This window comes from Cetorhinus maximus, chromosome 8, assembly GCF_964194155.1.
Source record: "Cetorhinus maximus chromosome 8, sCetMax3.hap1.1, whole genome shotgun sequence".
NCBI lineage: Eukaryota > Metazoa > Chordata > Chondrichthyes > Lamniformes > Cetorhinidae > Cetorhinus > Cetorhinus maximus.
This window is the reverse complement of record NC_135886.1, coordinates 111,071,720-111,094,841: the sequence shown is the minus strand read 5'-3', so window position 1 is coordinate 111,094,841 and position 23,122 is coordinate 111,071,720. Positions and strand designations below refer to the sequence as shown.

Genomic DNA, 23,122 nt, shown 5'->3' with positions numbered 1-23,122 from the left:
CCTGGCATTAGTAGAATGAAGATGCTCGCGTGCAGCTACTTGTGGTGGCTAGGGATGGACATGGACATCAAAACCCTAGTCAAAAGCTGTCTTCAATGCCAGCAGGTACAAAAGTTGCCCCCTCTTAGCTCCATTGCACCCCTAGGAATGGCCAGGGCAGCCATGGGTGCGTCTCCACGTTAACTATTTGGGGCCCTTCTTGGACACGATGTTCCTTTTACTAGTGGATGGATATCTACGAAGTCCAGTCACCCACGTCTGCTGCCACCACAGACCGTTTGCAACAGAGTTTTGCAGTGCACGGGTTGCCAGAGGTGCTCGAGTCAGACAACAAGACTGCATTTACCAGCGGGGAGTTCCACAGGTTTACAACCCTCAATGAAATAACTCATTTCAAAACCTTGCCTTACCACCCTGCCTCTAGTGGTTTGGCTGAGCGGGTGGTCCAAACTTTTAAGTCCGGGATGAAAAAGCTGGACGGGGATTCCATCAGCACCAGATTGTCATGGTTCATGTTCGCATACTGGACGACGCCACACAGGGCCACCAGTATTACCCTCACTGAATTACTAATGTGGAGATGTCTTCACACCCGTCTAACTCTCATCAAGCCGCATTTAAGCAGGAGGGTGGAGAGAAGCCAACTAGAAGCTAGACATGATGGCCATAATCATGAAAGATATTTTACAGTGGGAGACATAGTTCTCATGAAGAACTTTGGAGATGGGCCCCATTGGCTATTAGGCAAAGTGAGTGCCGAGACAAGACCCCTCTCCTATAATGTATGGGTAAACGGCTGAATAATTAAATGACACATGGATCATTTCTGGAGAACAGAGACAGCCCCACAAGAAGGAATGCCGTCATCATTTGCGTTTGAGTCTGCACCGCACGTGGAAGAAATGTCACACGATTTGGAAGTACCGGTGGGGCCTGTTGGACTTGAGAGTGTTGAAGACACAAACTTGTTCACTTCCACCAAAGAGCCTGGTGGACAGTTGACTCCTGAGAATGGGGTCTCTGAAAAACCAGCCGAGGCCGTTGAGCTACGACGCTTGACGCACCTTTGGAAGCCTCTTGAGAGACTTGACTCGTAAATAATTATTCATGTAAATAATTGGGATGTTGTGATGCTTGTCAATTGTACTTTCAAGTAAAGGGGGACAGATGTAGTAAAGTGGAGTGTTATGTACCTTTAAGAGAATGTTGTTAGTTGACCATGTGACTATATTGACCAATCACTACACAGCATGGGCTTCTTGGGTAACTAATTCTACAGCTGGAGGTGATTGAAGAAGCACACATGGTGTTAGTGCTCAGTTCTTCGTTCCAATAAACCACCAGTATTTGTTCAGTTAATTGGTCTCTCTGCCTATATTATTTCAAGCACCAACTAATATATTAATATCAAGGGTGCAGCTAGTGTTTGCCAGACAAAGCAAACCTGATAACCAAAAACATAAAAGCATGTATGAACATTTGACTCTAGTCTGGCTTGTAGCAATGCACATACCCTCTGTGATAATGGTCCCGTCATGGACACGCAGTGGAGGCCCTAATAGTCGCTTAATTGCAGGAGGATGATGACGACATGCAGTGATGACACTCCATAGATCTTCACATAGCCCCTGAGAATGTCTGACTCCTGTCTGGCCGAGGGCAGCTCGCTTGCGCTCTGTGATCAGGATCATATCATAGAGATGCAGCCATGAAACTTTAAAAGCATCTGGTTCTTTGTCTGCCTTCAGCACCTGAGCCCTTCAGGATCACAGCATCACTGGTCACAGATTCACAGATGCTGAAGAGATGGGGGCCAGCCGCACCTTGAAGGTGCTGAGAACACACAGACAGAATGGCGGAACTCTGTGACACCTGCCCACGACATCCTGGCAGCAATGACAAGCACCGTCGGGGTGCAGGCATCAGTAACGTGTCTAGGGAGTGTGAGGCCGGATCATCACTTTTGTCTGAAGGCTGCACAAAGCACAGAGAAGAGGCCATGGACTGAGACACCTGCATTTATCTTGCACAGAAAGGGTTTCACATCTGAGCAACACAAACACTGCTCATCAGAACAAGGAGTCACAGGCAGGGAGACATTCTTGGGAGTTTATGACAATAGTGAACAGTATGTACAAGTGATTAACACCTGCGTCCAGGCTGTGCAACTGCATCTTCTTAACTTTCCTAATGCTGCTGCTACGTCTTGGTGCTCCCCGAACGTCCACAGCGAAGGTGGAGGCAGCCTGCTGACTGCTACTGCTGTCTGTGATGACCTTGGCGGGCATCCTCTGAAGGTTGGGGACCTGGAGGTCCCCAGCCTGCATTCGGGGTCCTGGCTGTGGCAGTGGCACTCTCCTTGGCCTCTGGAGCTGGAGCTGCTGAGGTCACCGGAAGAGGGGATTTGGATGGACCAGACACTCCCGGAATCACCTGGATGGATGACCTCGGGGAGGGTACACTTGATGATCCTCCTCCCTATGGGTGCTCAAGGGCTCCTAGCTGACTCCTTGAGAATGGATAGCTGGAGTGAGATCGAGCTGCCTCGCAACCCTTTCGCGTACACACTGTTGGAGGCGATGGAATTGAGCCTGCGCAGCAGTGCAGGAGTGTCTTCCTGGACCAAGGTCTCCATCGACCGCCATCCAACCAGTGTTGACCTTGGTGCATTGGCATTCCGGCGCTATCACCTCATCCTCAAGACAGACGGACTCTTCCATCATGCCTTGCAATCTGAGGAGTGCAGCATCATCGCTTCCTGATGTTCCCTACCTTACCTTTGCAGCTCCAGCAACTGTGACATGACCGAGTCCAGAGGCTCATCATCTGACTCAGACTCAGCAAATTTCTGGCCTCCAGCAGTCCTCTGAATGTCAGACACCTGGGAAGTCCCTGCTGCCGCCTGCTGCTTATCAGGCAGTGTGATGTGCTCACCAGATTGTGACCCCAAGGCAACTGTAAAATTAGGCCCCACTGAGATGTGTGTCTCTGGACTGGCGGAGGGTGTGGGTGAGCGCTGTGACGGAACTTCAAGGAGTGTGCCTCCAGATTCCTCTTCAGTAGAAACAGTGTATTTCCCAGGAATGCATAATTAATGCGGTGAGTTTGGGACAATGTGGTGTGAAAATCCACTATTGCGGCTGGCGGGTAAAGCATCGTTTTATTTGCCGCTACTGCACTTAGTGCAAATCTGGGAAATTCTGCCCACAGACTCTGACCGATGCTATAATTGATACTCAGAGCCCAATAATTCTGATATGCAGTGATCCACAGAATTGCCTATGTAACTTCTGCTACTCATATCATTAAATAACTCTTTCTATCTATCATAAATTGCTCATTGTGCTAGAGGAACCTGACTACATATACTCATATAAATTTATGACTTGTACATATAATTAATTTGAAGGTGTGAGTTTGCAGTCAGTGCATTTTAATGCGTGACTTGTGATTCTGTCTTTGGTGATTTGGCAAGAAAAGTTAACTTGCTCACTCAGTAGCTTATGGATTCTTAAACAGGATTGGGCAGGTAATCTTACATTTAATCCAAACTGGTTAGTGTAAGGCAGCTTGGCGAATCACATTTAGGTGTCACTCCCTCCTAGACCTAAACGAGACAGTATATAATGTATATATCACCCAGAACCTGAAGAAACTTACAGAATGGCTATTCTAAACAGTTGACTTTGAAATGCTTGACTGGATCATGTTGCTTGATTTTTAAAACATTGGGTGACAATTCATTGTGCATCTATGTAATCACCTTGAGTTTACTGTGAACTTAGAAAACATATCTGGATTTTCATTTTTTTTGATCCCCTCATGAAGACATTGCTGGGATATGAATCATGGGTGCCTGTAACCATCCAATAATCCATCTCAATGGCTATTCTGTTTGTGTGAGCTTTGGCAGTATTTACGAACATCATATTTAATCATGAGTCACTTGACACACATGTGTGTACTTTCTAATATGGATATACAAGCTAGAGATAAGAAACAGAAGTGTTGACTGATTCTTCCCTCCTTAGCCAAGATGTCAGCACCCCAACTCTGATACAGCCTCCAGAGTAAGATTTGTATGGATTAATACTACATCAGAAATTCAGCTTTAAGTATATTAATATCTTCAATAAATCCCAAAATATCTAAATGTATAATTTGCACTGTGTGCCCTGTTTGGCATACTTGATAACAGAGCCCACATTATGTTGAAGACCTCTATTGAAGTTTGGTATATTTTAGTAGCTAGTTCAGTTCTGTTGGAGTCCCAAAAGACATACATTTAAAACATTAATGATTAGCCTTCTATCATGGAAAAATATTATTCAAATTATTAATCAAAGAGATTCCCCTGGGTTGCAACAACATCTAGTGTGCTTCAAGAAGTGTTTATTAAATTTATATTAAACAAGCTGCCTGCTAGCGGCAGCTGCACAGTTAGTTAATTAAGTTGCTACAGTAAGTCGTCACTTAAAGTTGCAGTTACATGCCTGAAAACTTTTAGTGAAACATCTTTAAGCGGATAAGATTTTCCCATTAAAACCAATGTAAAGGCAATAGTTAGGTTCTGTAGGCCTTTATCATCAGAAAAAAATACATGAAAAAATTATACCCAGTAGCTTGAAACACTTTATGTTGTATGATGTTGCATGTGCCTGCATGTAATTGTAATGTAAAGGTGCTCAGCAGAGCAAGGGTTAAATGTGGGACTGGAGAATGGCACCACCCACAACATGATGTATAAAGTCACATGATAATAGAGTGAGCGAACAGTCTAGAGGGAACCAGACCAGTTGGTCTGGAAGCAACCTATCTGCATGATAGTCAGGGCAAATGGATCATTTTCAGATTGTCAAACTCTTTAACTAGCAGGGTGCCACAGGAATCAGTGCTGGGACCTTAACTATTTACCATCAATATTAATGACTTAAATGAAGCCTGTATTGCTTGTATTGTAGCCATATTTCCTGTTGATAGAAAGATAGGTTGGAAAGCAGGAGGATACAAAGAATCTGCTAAAGGGATGTTGATAGGTCAAGTGAATGGGCAAAAAAATGGCAGATGGAATATAACGTGGGGGAATGGGAAGTTATCCACTTTGGCAGAAGAATAGAAGGGCACAATGTTAATTTAAATGGAGAGAGGCTGCAGAATTCTGTGATACAGGATGATCTGGGTATCCTCATAAATGAATCACAAAAAGTTAGAATGCAATACAGCAAGCAATTAGGAAGGCAAATGGAATGTTGGTTATCATAGCAAGGGGATGGGGTATAAAACTAGGGAAGTCTTGCTAAAACTGTACAGGGCATTGATGAGATCACACGTGAAGTAAAGTTTTGATCTGCTTGTTTAAGGAGGGATATACTTGCTTGGAGGCAATTCAAAGAAGGGTCACTAGGTTGATTCCTGGGGTAAAGGGGTTGTCTTAAAGCTGAGCCTATACTCAATGGAATTGAGAAGGATGAGAGATGATCTTATTGAAAAATATAAGATTCTGAAAAGGTTTCACAGAGTAGATGCTGAAATGAAATTTTCCCTCTTGGGACATTAACAATTAGAGGTACTGTTTCAAAATAAGGAATTTCCTATTTAGGATGGAGATGAGGAGGCATTTCTTCTCTCAGAGGGTCACTAACTTTGGAATTCTCTACTCCAGAGAATAGTGCAGTGTGGGTCACTGGATATATTCAAGTCTGAGTCAGACAGGTTTTTGATCTACAAGGGAGACAAGTGTTATGGGGAACGGTGGGGGTGGTGTTGGGGGGGCCAGGCCATAGTCAGATCAGCCATTATCTAACTGAATGGTGGAGCAGGCTCAAGGGGCCAAATCCTGCTCTTATTTCATATGTTGTGTTCTTATGTTCTTATATTATGAACACTCTAAAAACTTTGTTGAATTGACATTGTTTGTTTTACATTTTCCTCCCTCTTCTCCTGAAGCAGTTGACTAAGACATAGTTGCATGCCAGCCATTTGGTATCTTGTACAAGGTGCACAAGAGAGATATTGGAAAAACCTTTTCACATATGGATATGGACAGAATAGTTCCTGATTTAACTAATCTTTTTTTATTCTCTCAATGTTGCTGATGCTCTGCGTAATAGACTTTGATCATCTGTTTCTCAATTTAGAAAATATATAAATGGGATGAAATTATGAAAGCATTGCCAAAATTAAAGATTTGTATTTACAACAATATGAACTTTTAAAAATGAATCAACTTTAAAGTATTTTCATTGATGTGCTTATTTTTAACTAGAAACTAATTTCCTGTACAAAAAAGTACAGAAATAATGGGGAACCAAAGATCAGGTGGAAATGAGGAACTTAGGGAAATTAATGAAGCTTAAAAGTTGACAAATCCCCTCAACCTCATAGCTAGTGTCCTTGGTTTTTACAATAAAGATAGCTACAGTGATATCAAATGCATTGGCTTGATCTTCTAGAATTTCCTAGATTCTAGAACCATCCTCGTGGATTGGAAAGCCTCATATGTAACTCTGGTATTCAAGAAAGGAGGAAAAGAGAAAACAGGGTATAATAGGCCAGGCAGCCTGGCATCAGTAGAAAGAGAAATTTTATTCTTTTATGGGGCATAAGCATTGCTGGCAAGTACAGCAATTAATTGCTCATCTCTAATTGTCCTTGAAAAGGTGGTGGTGAGTTGCCTTCTGGAACCGCTGCAGTCCATCTGGTGTAGGTATACCCACAGTGCTGTTAGGAAGAGAGTTCCAGGATTTTGATCCAGCAACAGTGAAGGAAGGGTGACAGAGTTCCAAGTCAGGATGGTGTGCAATTTAGAGGGGAACTTGCAGGTGGTGGTATTGCCATGCATCCTCTGCCCTTCTCCTTCTAGGTGATAGAGGTCACGGGTTTGGAAGATGCTGTCGAAGGAGGTCTGGCGAGTTGCAGTGCATCTTTTCTATGGAACACATTGCTGCTACTGTGTATCAGTGATGGAGGGGGTGTATGTTAAAGGTGGTGGGTGGGATGCTAATCAAGCGGGCTGCTTTGATCTAGATGATGTTGAGCTTCTTGAGTGTTGTTTGAGCTATGCTCATCCAGGCAAGGAGAAAGGATTCCATCACACTCCTGACTTGTGCCTTGTAGATGATGGACAGGCTTGGGAGCCAGGAGGTGAGTTATTTACCACAGAATTTCCAGCCTCTGACCTGCTCTTGTAGCCACAGTATTTATATGGCTGGTCCAATTCATTTTCTGGTCAATGGTAACTCCAAGGTTGTTGATAATGGGGGATTCAGCAATCATAATGTCATTGAATGTCAAGGGGGAATGGTTAGATTTTCTCTTGGTGGAGATGGTCATTGCCTGGCACTCATGTGGTGCCACTTTTCAGCCCAAGCCTGAATCTTATCTAGGTCTTTCTGCATATGGACATAAACTACGTCGGTATCTGAGGAGTTTCAAATGGTACTAAACATTGTGCTGTCATAAGCAAACATCCCTACATTTGGCCTTATGATGGAGGTAAGATTATTGATAAAGCAGCTGAAGGTGGTTAAGCCTAGGACACTACCCTGAGGAACTCCAAAAGCAATGCCCCAGGACAGAGACCCTATGAGGAGAGACTGAGTAGACTGGGTCTATATTCCCTGAAATTTATCAGAATGAAAACCAATCTCAATGAAACATAAAATTCTTAAAGGTCGTGATAGGGTAGATGCTGGGGAGTCTACAATTTGAGCTCACTGTCTCAGAATTAGGGGTCGATCATTTAGGACCGAGATGAGAAGTATCTTCACTCAGAGGTTTGGTGAATCTTTTGGAGTTTTTTACCCCAGAGCACTGTGGATGCTCAATCGTTGAATGTGTTCAAGACAGGGATTGATACAATTTTGGATACTAAAGGAATTAAAGGATCTGGGAATAATGCGGGAAGGTGGAATCCAGGTAGAAGATCAACCATGATCATGCTGAATGGTGCAGCAGGATTGAAGGGTCAAATGGCATACACTTCCTCATATTTTTTATGTTTTAAAACCAAAATCAATCTGTAATTATTTTATTTATCTTATCTTCTGCTGCGTATCAATAGAGGCAGGAAATCAAAAAATCCCACTGACTCTCACAAACGGTTGGTGTAGGTAGTGTCCAAGTGTCCAAATGATCCATAAAGATCAGAAATTTCCAAAGTCCAAAATCTCAACCAGTTGGTAATAATGACAGTGTTTATGGTTAGGAAATGGAAAACCATACAGGGCTTCTGCTCCCGAATGCTGTCTGGTGGGTAAGGCTGGAAAGCCTTATTGCAAAGAACCGTATTGCAAAGAAAACAAGAAAAAAATGGGACTAAGAAAAAGGGGTTTCAAAATTTTAAAAATACCACAGATTGTGGTAATCTGAGGTGTAATACACCTTTGAGAGAATGCGAGCAGATTGATCATGTGACTGTAAGACCCAATAGCTGTGCAGTGTGGGCTACAATGTTAATGTTAGTCTAGAGTAGGGTCTGGTTGGAGAAGCACACATCATGTTCTGTTGTTTGTGTAAATAAATAGTATGTGCTTCATTTCATATTGGTCTCTGTGTCTGCAGTATATTGTAATCGACTCACCTGCGACAGATAAGCGCGGAACCGATTCGCGAGCAAAGCGACCCCAAAGTAAAACATAACAACTGGCTACGAGGCAAAATACGACCAGTCGACGACACCAAGGAAAGCCGCAAAAACTCAACTATAGTGAACCAGCCGTGCCTTGCAGGCCAATTGTAAGTACATTACAATTGTAAGCCCTCACCATAATCATCGAAGCTATCACCCTCCAGTATGCTACAGTTTGGCCACATTGAACCATTTGATCAGATCACCAATGACTGATCGCATTATATTGAATGCCCCGCATTTTTCTTTTTGGCCAGTGACAAATCGGGGGAGGAGAAGAGGCAGGCAATCCTCTTATTGACATGTGGCAGTAAAACCTACACCCTAATTCATAGTCTAAAGGCACTCAACGCCACAGATTCAAGAGCTTTGATGAGTTGGTGAATCTTGTGAAAGGCCACTTTCAGCCGAAACCCTCGGTAACAACGCAGCATTTTAAATTCAATTTGAGGTGTCGTGGCCCTGGAGAGACAGTCGTTTGCTATGTAGCAGCCTTAAAACAACTGACTCAGCACTGTGAGTTCGGAATGTCAGTGACGTGTTAAGAGACTGATTAGTGTATGGGATTAATGAAGATGCCATTCAAAAAAGATTGTTGTCAGAAACAAATTTAGACCTCAGCAAGGCGCTGGAGTTGGCGCTCGCAATAGAGAGCACAGTCAGGGATTCAGAAGAAATCAAGGGAACACAAAATGGCACTGTCCTTCACGTCGGGAGGGAGGCACTGGCTAGAAATGGCGCACAAGGGCAAGGCGCCGTGCAAAGGCAGGAAACAGTTGTCATTAACAGACCAGCAAAAAACAATAGCTTAATGGATAAAAACCACATTTATAATAGCAGAATTGGAACCAGACAGCCTTCAAATGAACAACAATTTAAAAGAACCGAGTGTTTCTACTTCCATCACAATGGGCACATTATGCGATAATGTAAAAAAAGATTGAGGCCAAATTTCAAACAAAAAGGCAGAGGTCATGAAATTTATATAATGGGGGAGCCAGAAGAAACAGAGTCAGATATTTACTCACTACACAATTTAAAAATGGGTAAAACAGAGCCAATCTATATCACAGTATAAGTCAACAGAAAACCCATTCAAATGGAGGTGGATAAAGGCGCATCCACGACAGTCATAGGGGGAATACACGTTTAAGTATCTGAGTGGAGGAGGCCTATAAAGCTGGAAAAGTCAGATGCCAGATTAAAGACATATACTGACGAAGACATACGAGTAAAGGGTGTATGCAAGGTTCCAGTTCAACATAGAAGCCAGGCTGCTAATCTACCTCTTGTGGTGATAGCAGGCAGAGGACTGAGTCTCTCAGAAGAAACTGGTTAAGAGAGATCAATCTTTAGAAATTACTGAGATCTCAATTGGAAGTATGAAATGTTGCTGTTTGGAAAAAGGAGCACGTAAAGACTCAACAAAAGGAACTCGTAGAGCTGATGCTTCAGGGCAGAGTTCGAGTTGAAGTCAGTAACCTCCAAAAAGAAAAAGAAAACCTGCCGAAGGATTTTCGCATATTGCAAGATTCCCTCAGATCCCAATTTGTACCACTAAAAAGGTATGAAAGAATTCTACATATCTCTGGCCAAGATGAAGAATCAATTAGCTGAGAAAGCACGACAATGCTTAATTCTCCAGGAAACAACTAACAAATACAAGAAAAGAACTGGAAGAGGTGAAGTGCCAGCTATGTGGAAGCCAAGAAGCCTTAAAGATAGAGACCCCTGAGTTTTCAAAGAAGCTGACAGATGAGGAAATGCTGGAAGACTCAACTACCGAGTTCTCTCAAGTTGAGCTCATACCTGAGCCTAATCTGGCCCATAGGGAAGTTGAAGAGGAAGCCAAGATTAAAGTCAGCGCTGCCAAGAAGAAAACCCATCAAAAGAAGACACGTAGGAAGAGAAGGCAAAATTACTAAAAAGGCCCTGAATCTTTTTTTTTAACGCAACAGGAAGCTGATCATTTCATGTCACATTTAGCCTTGTCCAACATCCTAATTCTCAGAACCTGCCTGACAGCTGCCTTTCATATTGTTGAACTAGGAGGGGAGGGGCAGCAGGAGTGCACGTGACGGGGCCCAAAGGAGTATGAAAACATTCCCGTTGGAGTCTGTGCCACAGGTAAAAGGAACTCCCCTTGCTTTGCAATACCTGTAGAACCCGTTGAGCCTGAGAGAGTAGAAGAGGCAAACTTACAGGTTCCTCCTGGGGAGCCTAGTGGACAGATAACTCCTGAGAGGGAGGCCTCAGATAAACCATCTGAAGTCTTAGAAGTACAACGGTCGACACATTTGAAAAAGCCTCCAGAGAGACTGAATTTGTAAATAGCTCATTTCTGTAAATAGTTAATATATTGTAAAATGTATTTTCAAGTAAAGTGGGAGGGATGTGGTAATCTGAGGTGTAATACACCTTTAAGAGAATGTGAGCATATTGACCATGTGACTTTAAGACCCAATAGCTGTGTGGTGTGGGCTACCATGTTAATGTTAGTCTAGAGTAGGGTCTGATTAGAGAAGAACACATCATGTTAGTGCTCTGTTGTTTGTGTAAATAAATAGTATGTGCTTCATTTCATATTGGTCTCTGCACCTGCAGTATATTGTAATCGACTCACCTGCCAACAAATAAGCGTGCAACCAGTTTGTGAACAAAGCAACACCAAAGTAAAGCGTAACACAGATCTAATACAAATTGGACATTTTTATTTATCTCTGATGGCAGGACATTCTGTGATGTGTTGAAAACTATCTTTGCTCCTGGTACAAGCGCCAATTTGCCACCAAAAATCATTTGTACCTAAACAGAATAAAATAATTAAACACCAGTGTCTGAACTTCAGCTCAACAAAAAAAAAGTTTATAGATTTTTCTGGGTAACTAACGACCCATTAGCAAAATCATTGGAATATGCTAATTGAGAACATATGATTTAATGTGGCCATTTTTTATTTCAGATGTGAACAATCTTCCCCTGTGTTCTGATGAAAGCCGCAGACCTGAAACTCTGTTCTGTTTCGCACTCCAGAGACGCTGTCAGATCTGTTGAGTGCTTCCAATATTTTTTGTTTTTATTATTGAAAACAGGCATTCTCCTGTTCATTATTCAAAAAGGAACATCACTCCTTGGGTAGTGTTAAACATGGTCTCTTACAGACACTTTAGTGGCATTTAAATTTAACAGTAAGATTATAGTTGACAGGACTATATTAAAAAAGGGTTTGGGCTATCCAGATGCAAAAAAAATGCATATCTTAATGTTCAATATTTGATATATGTACATAAAATGAAATTATTTAGGGCTGGCAATGAGCCCACACACAGCACAAGAGCTCAGTCAAAATCAGTAGAGGCAGTCATTAACCCTAGGTGCTTCAACAAATCTTGTCATTTCAACTGAATGTGGTAATTTGGATCCCTCATACAGTCAATTCATTACTCGTCAACGCTTACTGTTTATGGAAAAAATTTCTTTAAAAAAAGTCATTTGGATGAGATGCAGCAATATGAACACAATTCTTTTTATATTTTTTTTAAAAGGAACACTAATGGCAAGACTCAGTCTTCAGCTCAGTAAACCTTTATTGGACAATGGAAAGGTTGATATTTCTGGTAAAATCCCCTCATTTTTCCCCAAGGTAAATTTGCCATCTTGCATTCTCCTCCTCTTTGGTCCACTGTCCTCAGGTTAATGTTATCAAGTCATTACATGACAGGTGATGGGGTTAATTGTGACAGGGAAGGTCTACCTGTCGAGTATGTTGGGATTATCAGAGTTCTTTCATTGTGTTTTAGCACTCTTTCGGGACATAATTATACTAATACGTGATAAAAAGGGTTGCTGCTGCCTTGCAATCCATTAAGGGACTTGCTAGGCAACTTATACAGCAATCACAATCATACATAGGTATGCTAGGTAGTGTCACATATGAACCTTATTTCCACACCCTCCGTCAAGTATAAATATTGAGTGTCCAGATGCCTAAGGCTCTAAAATAAAAAATAAAAACAGGCCACAGAAGAGGAAAGTAGAGATGCATTGGAACTGTCTCATTCTATTCAAGGGCCAATCTCCTTTGATTCAGTAACAAACTGCCTACAATATTGAAAGGAGCAACACCTGAGCAACAGTTGGAAGACTACATGTTACTAATGCTGCATCTTAGGGATTAGTTTGCTCATTTAATTGCATACATAATTCCACAACTATTAATTGGCTGCTCAGGAAATAGCGTCATTATTGAGGATAGCCAAACTGTTTACAAGTTTAACATAAACTCCAACTCTGATTTCATGTGGTAAATTCTGATATAAGCAATATCAAATATGTCTGCTTCACAAAAGGACTTGTTGTCCAGCGCTCTCCTACATGCATGAAGAAGCCTTTCAAACTGAACCAAGAGAGATCCTTAGGACACACATGCTAACCCATGCATTTCCCTATTTGATCCCTGCAGAAGGAGAGCATCAGGATCATGGAGCCTGATGATTTAGCGGCATGCCCCATGGCTTACAGAGCAGAGAAGAAGAGAGTGACGGAGATGCCTGACCCGGCAAAAGGAGGAGAACCTCCCTCAAGATGAAGGAGGAGCAGGGCCTGCTACACACGCAGCTGGATATCCACAGAGAGCCATTTCTCGTAGATGCTTTGCTAGACCCAGGGACTATAGATGGCATTTGCCATTCCTGCAGATGTCTGAGAACCAGTGTTACCAAAAACTGAGCGTGTCTAGAAAACTGGTCGGTCACATCTGCCACCTGTTGCAGGATTTGGTACCATGGGAACATGAAGGGTATCCACTGCCAGTGACCATGAAAGTGACCATGGCGCTCAGTTTTTATGCCAGTGGCTCCTTTCAGGGCTCCACAGGTGACTTGTGCGGGATCTCACAAGCCTCCATACACAAGTGTATCCAGGAGGTCATGGATGCCATCTTCACAAAAGCACAGAACTTTGTGCCCGGGATCAGGAAATCTAGGAAGCAAGAGCGCAGAGATTTGCGTGGATCTCCACAGATGAAGGATGCCATCAACTGCATCACGTGACACTTAGATCTCCATGGCAACAAGCCATCAACTTTGTCAAGCGCAAGGGCTTCCACTCGCTAAATCTTCAGCTGGTGTGCAACCACCACAAACTCATCCTACAGGTCTGCGCATGATTCCCAGGGACCATCTATGACTCCTACATCTTTAGCAGGTCTCAGGTCCCTGGCATCTTCCAGGGTCCACAGAGGCTGCAGGCTTGGCTCCTCGGGGACAAGAGCTACTCACAGAGGCCGTGGCTGATGACACCTGTGCAGCGGCCTCAGGCTGCAGCAGAGCGAGGGTATAATGAGACTCATGCTGCCATCCGAAATTTGGTGGGTCAAACATTAGGCATCTTGAAAATAAGGTTCTGATGCCTAGACAGGTCCGGTGGAGCACTGTAACACAGCCCACCGAGGGTGTCATGCATCATTGTCATTTGTTGCGCACTCCACAACCTGGCGCTGCAACTGGGGGAGGACCTGGCTGAGGAGGAGATGGAAGAGCCTCACGTCTCCTCCGATGAGGAGGACGTCGAAGGGGATGATGGTGATGAGGCCCTTGTAGGTGAGGATGCTGATGATGAGGCCGTCACACCAGCCAGATGAGGCAGATGTGCTCAGGAGGCCCTCATAGCCGCAAGATTCATGGAGGGTGATGACGAGCTGCAGTGAGGACAGTCCTGATATCCTCACCTTGCATCTGTGAACGTTTGACTCCTGTGTGGCTGATAGCAGCGCACATGCCCTCAGTGCTCAGACTCATGTCATGAAGACCCAGTTGAGGCCCTAAAAGTCACTAGATTCCAGGAGGATAAATACGACATACAGTGAGGACACTCCATAGATCTTCACATTGCTTCTGAGAATGTTTGGCACCTATATGGCTGAGGGCAGCTCGCTTGCGCACTGTGATCAGGGTCATATCATGGAGATACAGCCATGAAACTTTAAATGCACCTGGTCCTTTGTCAACCTTCAGCACCTGTCCCCTTCAAGAACACACTGTCACCGGTCACAAATGCTGAAGATATGGGGCAGCAGCCCCACTTCAAAGGTGCTGAGAGCACACAGAGAGAATGACGGAACTTTATGATGCCTACCCACGACATTCTGGCAGCAATGACACCATCAGGCATCACTAATGAGTCCAGTGAGTGTTAAGCCAGACCATCACTTCGCTCTGAAGGTTACACACTGCATAGGGAAGAGGCCCTCGATTGAGACACCTGCCTTTATCTTGTGCAGGAACCAAGGTGTCACACCTGAGTAATATGAACACTGCTCATCAGAACAAGGAATCATAGGCAAGGAGACATTCTTGGGAGTTTATTTATAATAATGAACAATATGTACAAGTGAATAACACCCATGGCCAGGCTATGCAACTATGTCTTTTTAACTTTCCTAACATCTTGGTGCTCCCCCGACATCCACAGCAGAGGTGGAGGCAGCCTGCTGACTGCTACACCCTGTCTGTGATGACCTTGGCGGGGGTCCTCTGGAGGGCCGAGACCTGAAGGGCCTGAACAGCTTTGGGTATCTTGCTGTGGGCCAGCTGCAACCTCCTCGACCTGTGGAGCGAGAGTGACGGGATGTCACAGGAAGAGGGGATTTGGATCGGCTAGACATTCCCGGAGTCACCTGGGTAAATGGCCTATGGTGTTGAGCTGCTGGTCTTCCCCGCTGTGTGTGCCCAAGGGCCCCTGGCTGACTCGTTGTGGAGAAGGGGAAGCTGGAGTGAGATCAAGCTGCCCTGCACCCATCTTGCGTTGACACAGTTGGAGGCCAACTTTGGCATCAGCAATGGAGTTCAGCTCACGCAGCAGTGCAGGGCTGATGTCCTGGACAAGGTCTTATGGCGGCCGTTAGTTCAAAACTAGTTCAAAAGGACTATAACCAGGAGCATCCCTAACAGCAAATAACAAGAATAGAATTCCCCCAGCCCAATCCTATGGATAATCCTGACTATATGCCCTCATCATAGTTTTTAGTGTTTGATACCATCTTTCCAAAGCCCCTTGTGATTCAGGATGATAAGCTATTGACTTAAATTATTTTATCTCCAAACTGTTCATTACTTCCTTAAACAGCTGTGACATGAAATTTGAATCCTGATCTGATTGTATTTCTTTTGGTAAACCATATCTTGTAAAAAAATTTAGTTAACTCTCCCACAATTTTCTTTGTTATAATATTTCTCAAAGGTATCTTAACTTCAGGATCCATTATTGTCAGTAAGTACTGATTTCCACTTTTAATCTCAGGGAGGGGTCCTACACAATCAATCATGACCCGAGTAAAAGGTTCTTCAAATGCTGGAATTTGAATTAAAGGTGCCAGCTTAATCGCTGCTTGTGGTTTCCCTATCACCTGGTATGTATGGTATGTTCTACAGATTTTGACTGTATCCCTATGCAATCCAGGCCAATAAAAATGTTTTTGTACTTTTGCCTGTGTCTTTCTAATTCATAAATGTAAACCCCCCATTGGAATTTCATGAGCTATCCTCAGTATCTCATTTCTATATCCAAATGGTATTAAAATCTGATGCACCTCCCTCCATCTTTAATTTGCTGAAGCATGATAAGGCCGCCATTTTCTCATTAAAACATTACCCTGAAGGTAATAACATTCTGGAATACATTCTGCCTCTGGTTCTGAGTAAGCTATCTGATATAACTCTTTTATTTGCAAATCATTTTCCTGTAACTCCACTAACTGCCTTGAGTTAAATACCTCAGCTCCATAGTCCTCTGTTCTTTCCTCCTGAGCAATGTTATCAAACACAGTGTCAGCTAATTGGACTTCCACACCTTCTTCCTGCCTTTGAACTTCCTGTTCTTCTTATTTCAACCTATGAGCCTGTGATATTGTTATCACACAACCTGGAAACAATCCAGGATGCTCTCTCTGCAACCCTTCTGTTGAAAACACTTCTACAGGCTGCTCAGCTACCATAGGCATCACCCACATCTGTGACCTGGCTATATCATTACCCAGAATAAACTGAACCCCTGCAATGGGCAATTTTTCCACTACTCCAACAATCACTTTGCCTGCTTTCCACTTAGGTTTTGTATCTCCATGAACCCCACTTATTATCACCTGCTCCTGCAATACTCCCTCTGAACAATAAATATCACTATCCCACAACATTAAGGATTGACTAGCCCCTGTGGTCTCTTAAAATTTTAACATCTTTACCTACTCCACCCTGTACACATGGAAAGACTTCCCTTTCACATACAAAATCTTTAAAGATTTCTACAACCTGCTCCTCAGAATTCTCATGGGTAAATTGAGAACACGTTCCCACTTCTTTACCTATCACTGATTCTTCCTGTTTTACCGGTACACAAACCATTGGTTCTTCCTGTACCTGAACCTCAGAACCCATAGTACTTTTACTTCAAGAACTCTTCTGCCCCCAAGAATTCCAACAGATTTTCCCTGCAATTTTCAACACACAGACAATCGTGTGTCCAACTTTATTACAATGAGAACACCTCAATATTTGAATGTCACTTCTACCCTCAGCACCTTCCTTTTTAGTCTGAAAAAAAAGTTCCTGCAAATTTCCACCTATCCATCTTCCCTGACTACCCAACTTCTTTCACCTTCCCACTTTCCAACCTTCTCTGATTTAAAAGGGCAATGAAAGAAAGGTTTAGCTCTATGAGCTAACTCATAATCATCAGCTATCTCTGCTGCTTGTCTTATCATTTGAACCCTCTGTTCCTCCACGAGTTCTCACGACTGAAAAAATTGCAACTTTATATTCTTCCAAAAGAATTACCTCTCTAAGAGCTGCATAAGTCATCTGTATCTTTAATGCCTGTATCCACGGGTCAAAATTAATTTGTTTTACTCTTTCAAACTCAACATAAGTTTGCCCAGGTCGTTATCTCATATTCCTAAATTTCTGTTTGTATGCCTCAGAACCAACTCATATGCACTCAAAATAGCCTTTTTTACCACATCATAGTTGACAAACATTTCTCCTGACAATGAAGCATAAACCTCATGTGCTGTACCCACCAAACTGGATTGTAACAACAATGTCCAGTTTTCCTGAGGCCATTTCATCTATTTAGCTATCTTCTTAAATGAAATAAAGAATGCTTCAACATCTCTTTCCTCAAACTTTTGAACAGCTTGTACAAATTTAAACATCTCCCCACTGGGTTCAGATCTCGAAATAAGTCCTTCCTCAACTCCTGGTGCCTCTTTTTTAACTGCCAGCATTTTAAGCTGGAATTGTCTGTCTCTCTCTTTTTCTCTTTCTGCCTGTTCCCTTTGAAATGCCCTTTCTCTTTCCTTTCTTTTTTCTGTTGCCTCCAGCTCAAGCTCTTTTCATTTGCAACTGAATTTCAGCCCATTCCAATTAACCACCCCTTGGAGAACTCGGTCTCTCAGGTATTCCTTCCAATTTCAAATGCTGTGCTATACCTTCAATTATGTCTGATTTCCTTACCCCTGCAGGTAACCCTAGTTGTAACTTATCTGCCAATTCCATTAACTTAGCTTTATCTGCCTTGGGTAAACCAACCAAAGTTATAACTTCAACTCTCAAACAAGTCTTAGCAACTGCCAAAGCCACATTGCAATCTCACCACCGAAAGAAATCTCGCACCAACTCCTGAATTCAAAGTGATTCTCGTACTCGTAATCTTAAGATTCACCAACTCCAAACCAATCCAGGAATTTCAAATGTATCCAGCAAAGAGCCCCCAGTTTTGTTATGACACAGTGGATGGCAATTGCTGAGCTGTTCAAATCCCAGAGGGAAACTGCCAAAACCAGTTTACAATTTGTATTTATTTCGAGATGCAAGCCTTGAATTCAGTAGTAATAAGACCACTGAGTTTTATAGGTTCCTTACAAAACTAACTTAAACCTTTATTAATAAAAAAATTATTTTAAGCACATACATAAAATTACTACTATGATAATTCCTAGCTCTCTTAGTTAATCTAACTCCCAGTTAAACCTCTGCTAATTCAATAGTAAAACAACTTGAGGCTAAGAGGCTGGAGGCTTTTCACACTTCACAAAATCACAGAATCACACAATGAAGAAGATGCCTTTAGGCCCATCGAGTCTGCACCAACATGTGAGAAACACCTGACCTACCTACCTAATCCCATTTACCAGCCCTTGGCCCATAGCCTTGTTAGATCTTAGAATGCCTTTCTCTTACGTGTAGCCTCATCTCCTTTATACAGGTTTCTCCCTTTTTTATGTTAATCCCATTGTCCCAATATGTCTTTTCAGCTCTACTTTTCTAATAATAAAAATCTTTCATAGTACCAATTTTATCAGTAAGCGTTGGGAAAAAATAAACACACTGTTTGGCTTCTTCTAGCTGAGTGTAACATTTCACCCTCTCTTTTGAAATTGAAATTACTCTGATTTATCTAAAAATGCAAATTTTCCCTTGGCACCTCACATTCTAAAACTTCAGCCATGTTTACCTAGGAACTAGCTTTGAAAGTTAACATGGCAAATCTAGCTTTTCTTCTGATACATCAATGTCTTCAGACCAGCTGTCTTTAATTCAATTAAGTACCCCCTTCCCACCACACACACATACACACACACACAGACACACTATTCCTACCTTATAATAAATTCCAATAACATTGTGAAAATTATTATATTTTCCTGACATATAGCACGACAGCGCTATGACGTTGGGATGCCTGCCCAATGTTTACTCATGTCATGTCACATTAGTTCAGGTCAGCCATGCTTCCAATCATGGCACATAAAATTCCGGCCCATGGAAATTGCTGAGAATTGGGGCATGCCAATCCCTGCAATGGAGCCAGCCAGATCAGGAGTGCAGGGGTGTAGGCTTGTGGTCTGAACCAGCCCGCAACCTTAAAAGACACTCCTGAAAATCAGAAACCTTGCGAGTCAGATCGGGAATCCCAGGATTGGGACCCGCATGCCATTTTTAAAGGACTCCCAAGTCATCCCAGCTTAGTAAAAATCCAGCCTAGGAAATCAAGACATCTGCAACGATTATCAACCCTTTTAATCATCCTCTGCAGAAAATGACAAAGGTGCACAAACCACGAGTTTCTTCTGTAATGAAATGTGATCTTATAAGTAAGGCAATAAAAATTAGCATGCTTAAGTGGCCTACAATCCTATTTACCACTGCTCTGTACCCTGAAGAAAGTCACTCTGAACTTCAACTAATGAACAAAGGAGAAATTTGATTACACAGCATTGAAGCATTGCTATGCAAAGAGATTTCATGTCCAAAAATAGATTGTATCTCGAGCTTCAATTACAAATCAGGCTTATCAAAATATACTAGTAGAATTAGAAGTCAAAACAACAGAAAAAAATTGATAAATCACAACGGGCAGAATTTTTCTCTCATTGGACGGCACACGCCCAACCCGAACAAGCATCAAATGACATCGGTCAGCGGGCACGCGCAGGAGTCGGTAGCATGCCTACCGACAATTAAATGGCCTATTAAGGACCCAAATCAATTCATTGACTCAAATTTTTCACTGCCCGTCCAACCATTTGGTTGGTGGGTGGGTGAAGGCCAAGTGGCCTTTGCATTTTTGGCGAAACCTCATCTGCGGGCGGGATGAGGTTTGGACCAGTGATTAAAAAAAAAAACCTTTTAATGCTCAGATTTAACATGCCCCTGCTCATGTGACAGAGTCACATGAGGGGACATGTTTTCATTATTTTTAATCCCTTTATATTTTATTTTAAATGTCTTCAGCTCCCTGAGGCAGCTCTACCCTTATAATTTGCAGAAGAAAGCGAACTACTGAACTGACAAAAGGCTCCAATATTCATTTCTCTATCAGATGGTTTCTAAATATGGAAGCATCAGTGACCACTACCTGCAGACACACTGGTTGAAATGCCTGCTCCAACTCACTCCCCTTGTGTGTCAGAAATCTCAAATGATTAGCTTGGGCCACTTCTTGCAGCCCAAAAATCAAGTTTTTAAATAATTACATCTTTCTGGTAGGAGATTTGTTACCCATTAGTCCTTTACCTCTGGGGAGATTTTGACAGAGCAATGGTCACAGCAGAGTTAAGAGTTCAACAAAGTGAGAAATCAATTGCTTTGGGAGTGGAGGGTAAGGAGTTTAGTATAGAAGGAGTGACGTTCATCTTTACTTTTTTATCTGCTGATACCCTTGCTCTTTTGTGTTTTTACCTCTTTTCTCCCTTTCTCACCTGTGCCACCCTGTCACCACCGCCCCACAACACACATACACACAGGCAGGACACATAAGAATATAAGAAATAGAAATGGAAGTAGACTGTATGGCCCATTGAGACTGCTCTACCTTCAACATGATCACAGCTGATCTTCAGCTTCAATTCCACTTTTCCACCCACTACCCAAAGCTTTGGTTCCCTGAGAGACCAACATTCCGTCCATCTTAGCCTTAAATATAATCAATGTTGGAGAATCCACAATCCTGTGGGGATTTGAGAAAAGAAATTTCTCATCATCTCAGTCCTAAATGATCGGCCCCTTATCCTGAGGCTGTGCTCCCATGTTCTACCTCTCAAGCCCCTTCAGAATTTTGTAAGTTTCAGTGAGATCACCTCTCATTTTCTTAACTCCAGAGAATATAGACCCAATTTATTCAGCCTCTCATCATTGGGCAACCTCTCATCCCTGGGATCAATCTAGTGTGCCTCTGCTGTACTACCTCCAATGCAAGTATATCCTTCCTTCAATATGGAGACCAAAACTGTGCACAGTACTCCGGGTGTAGTTTCATCAAAGCCCTGTACAATTGTAGCAGGACTTCTTTATCCTTGTACTCCAATCCTCTTGCAATAAAAGCCAACATGCCATTTGCCTCCCTAATTGCTTCCTGAACCTGCATGCATAAACAGTTCCAAATATCAGAATTATGTCTAGAGAACAATTTCTCCAGTGAAATGTGTAACAAGGATAGGCAGGGTGTTTACATTGGGCACTACAGTTCATCCATGTGCTCTAAATGTGTCAAGCTCAAGTCTTTTAAGCAGCAGATCTGCTTAAAGACCTGAAATAATGGATTTTGACAACAACTTCCTTAATCAGACATTTGGTAAGTCTATTTCTCCACTTGACCTCATTTCTTTCTGTAGTCTGCATTTTAGTTTTGCTCCGAAAATATATGTGCAGCTTTCTCTAAGGAAGAAACAGATTCCATTACAGATAAACTCAACATCACAACATGCCCGTCAATACCACCCATGTTGCCACCAAAGGACAATGAAGCAAAAGAATGGAAAGACACGGTAGGAGGAAGAAAGAGGAGTAAGGCAGGGAGCTCTAGTCAGTCACAGGAGACTCCACTGTCAGGCACACCAGTGCAATGCTGTGCAAAGGTAAAATTTTATCCTGGGCAACTTTGTGTCCAGGAGCCAAAGTTAATGATCTTAATGACATATAAAAGATCAGAAAGATGAAACCATTGTGGCATGGCATTTGGGAACAATGTGATGAATAAAAAGTCCTTCCTCTTGTAGAACAACTGCATGAAGTTGGTTCATGCACTGAAGGAGAAAAGAACAAAGGTGTTCATCTCCAGCTTTCTTCCAGTGCTATAGGATTCTGAAATTCTATGGGATTCTGCAGAAAGGAACAGCCGAATCATTGGACTCAACCTATAGCTCAAGGGCCTACGTAAAAGGAAGAGACTTGCCTTTATAGACAGCTGGATAATTTTTCAGTAGCCCAGATAAGCCTTTTAGGGGAGATAGCCTCCATCTTAAATGTCTGAGTGCACAGATATTGGCTGAGAATTGAGAGAAGAACTAGTTAAGTCAAGAGTTAGAATAGATAAATTAGCAAGTAATTTTACCAGTGTAGATAGCTTTAATAGACTACCCATATTCTCTAAATGTTAGGCACAGAAAAAGGATGGCACAGAAAAGGGTTGGCAACCGGAGTCAGCTAACTAATAGATCATGAAGTGCTTTTATGTTAATACAAAAAACCTGAGAAATAAACTTCTAGAACGAAAATCTTATGAAGTATTAGAAAACCTAGGCATTATAGGAATTACTGAAAAATGGGTAGACTTGAATGCTGTAGCAGGGTATAACTGTTTTAGGAAGGATAGGCTAGGTCAGAAGTGGGGAGGCGTAGCCTCATTTGTCAGACAACTTGCCATCACATCAGCAGTAGCTGAAGCTGCTTGGATTCAATTAGTCAAAGTCAATGGACTAAGTTTATATGTAACCTATTATATACATCCAGGACAGGCTTCCCTAGCTATCAGGAATTTTTTTCACCAATTGATAGGGCTTCTAGCCTGGCATTCTTCCGATGGTTCAATAAGGGTGACACTGGGTACCCAAACTAGAATCAGTACAACAAGTGCCCCTTTTAGGGCACAACTAATATTGGAAAGAAATACATGGTTCAATCAAATTAAAAGAAGCCAAAAATAAGCAGCTAAATCCTA

The 23,122-nt window shown here is 42.4% G+C and overlaps 1 protein-coding gene across 4 annotated transcripts in view; it reads right to left on the bottom strand.

Annotated features, from left to right (window-relative positions):
- arhgef9a (Cdc42 guanine nucleotide exchange factor (GEF) 9a) overlaps positions 1–23,122 on the bottom strand; it is a 404,937-nt gene that overhangs the window by 306,228 nt on the left and 75,587 nt on the right. The gene's annotated exons all lie outside the window — the stretch shown is intronic.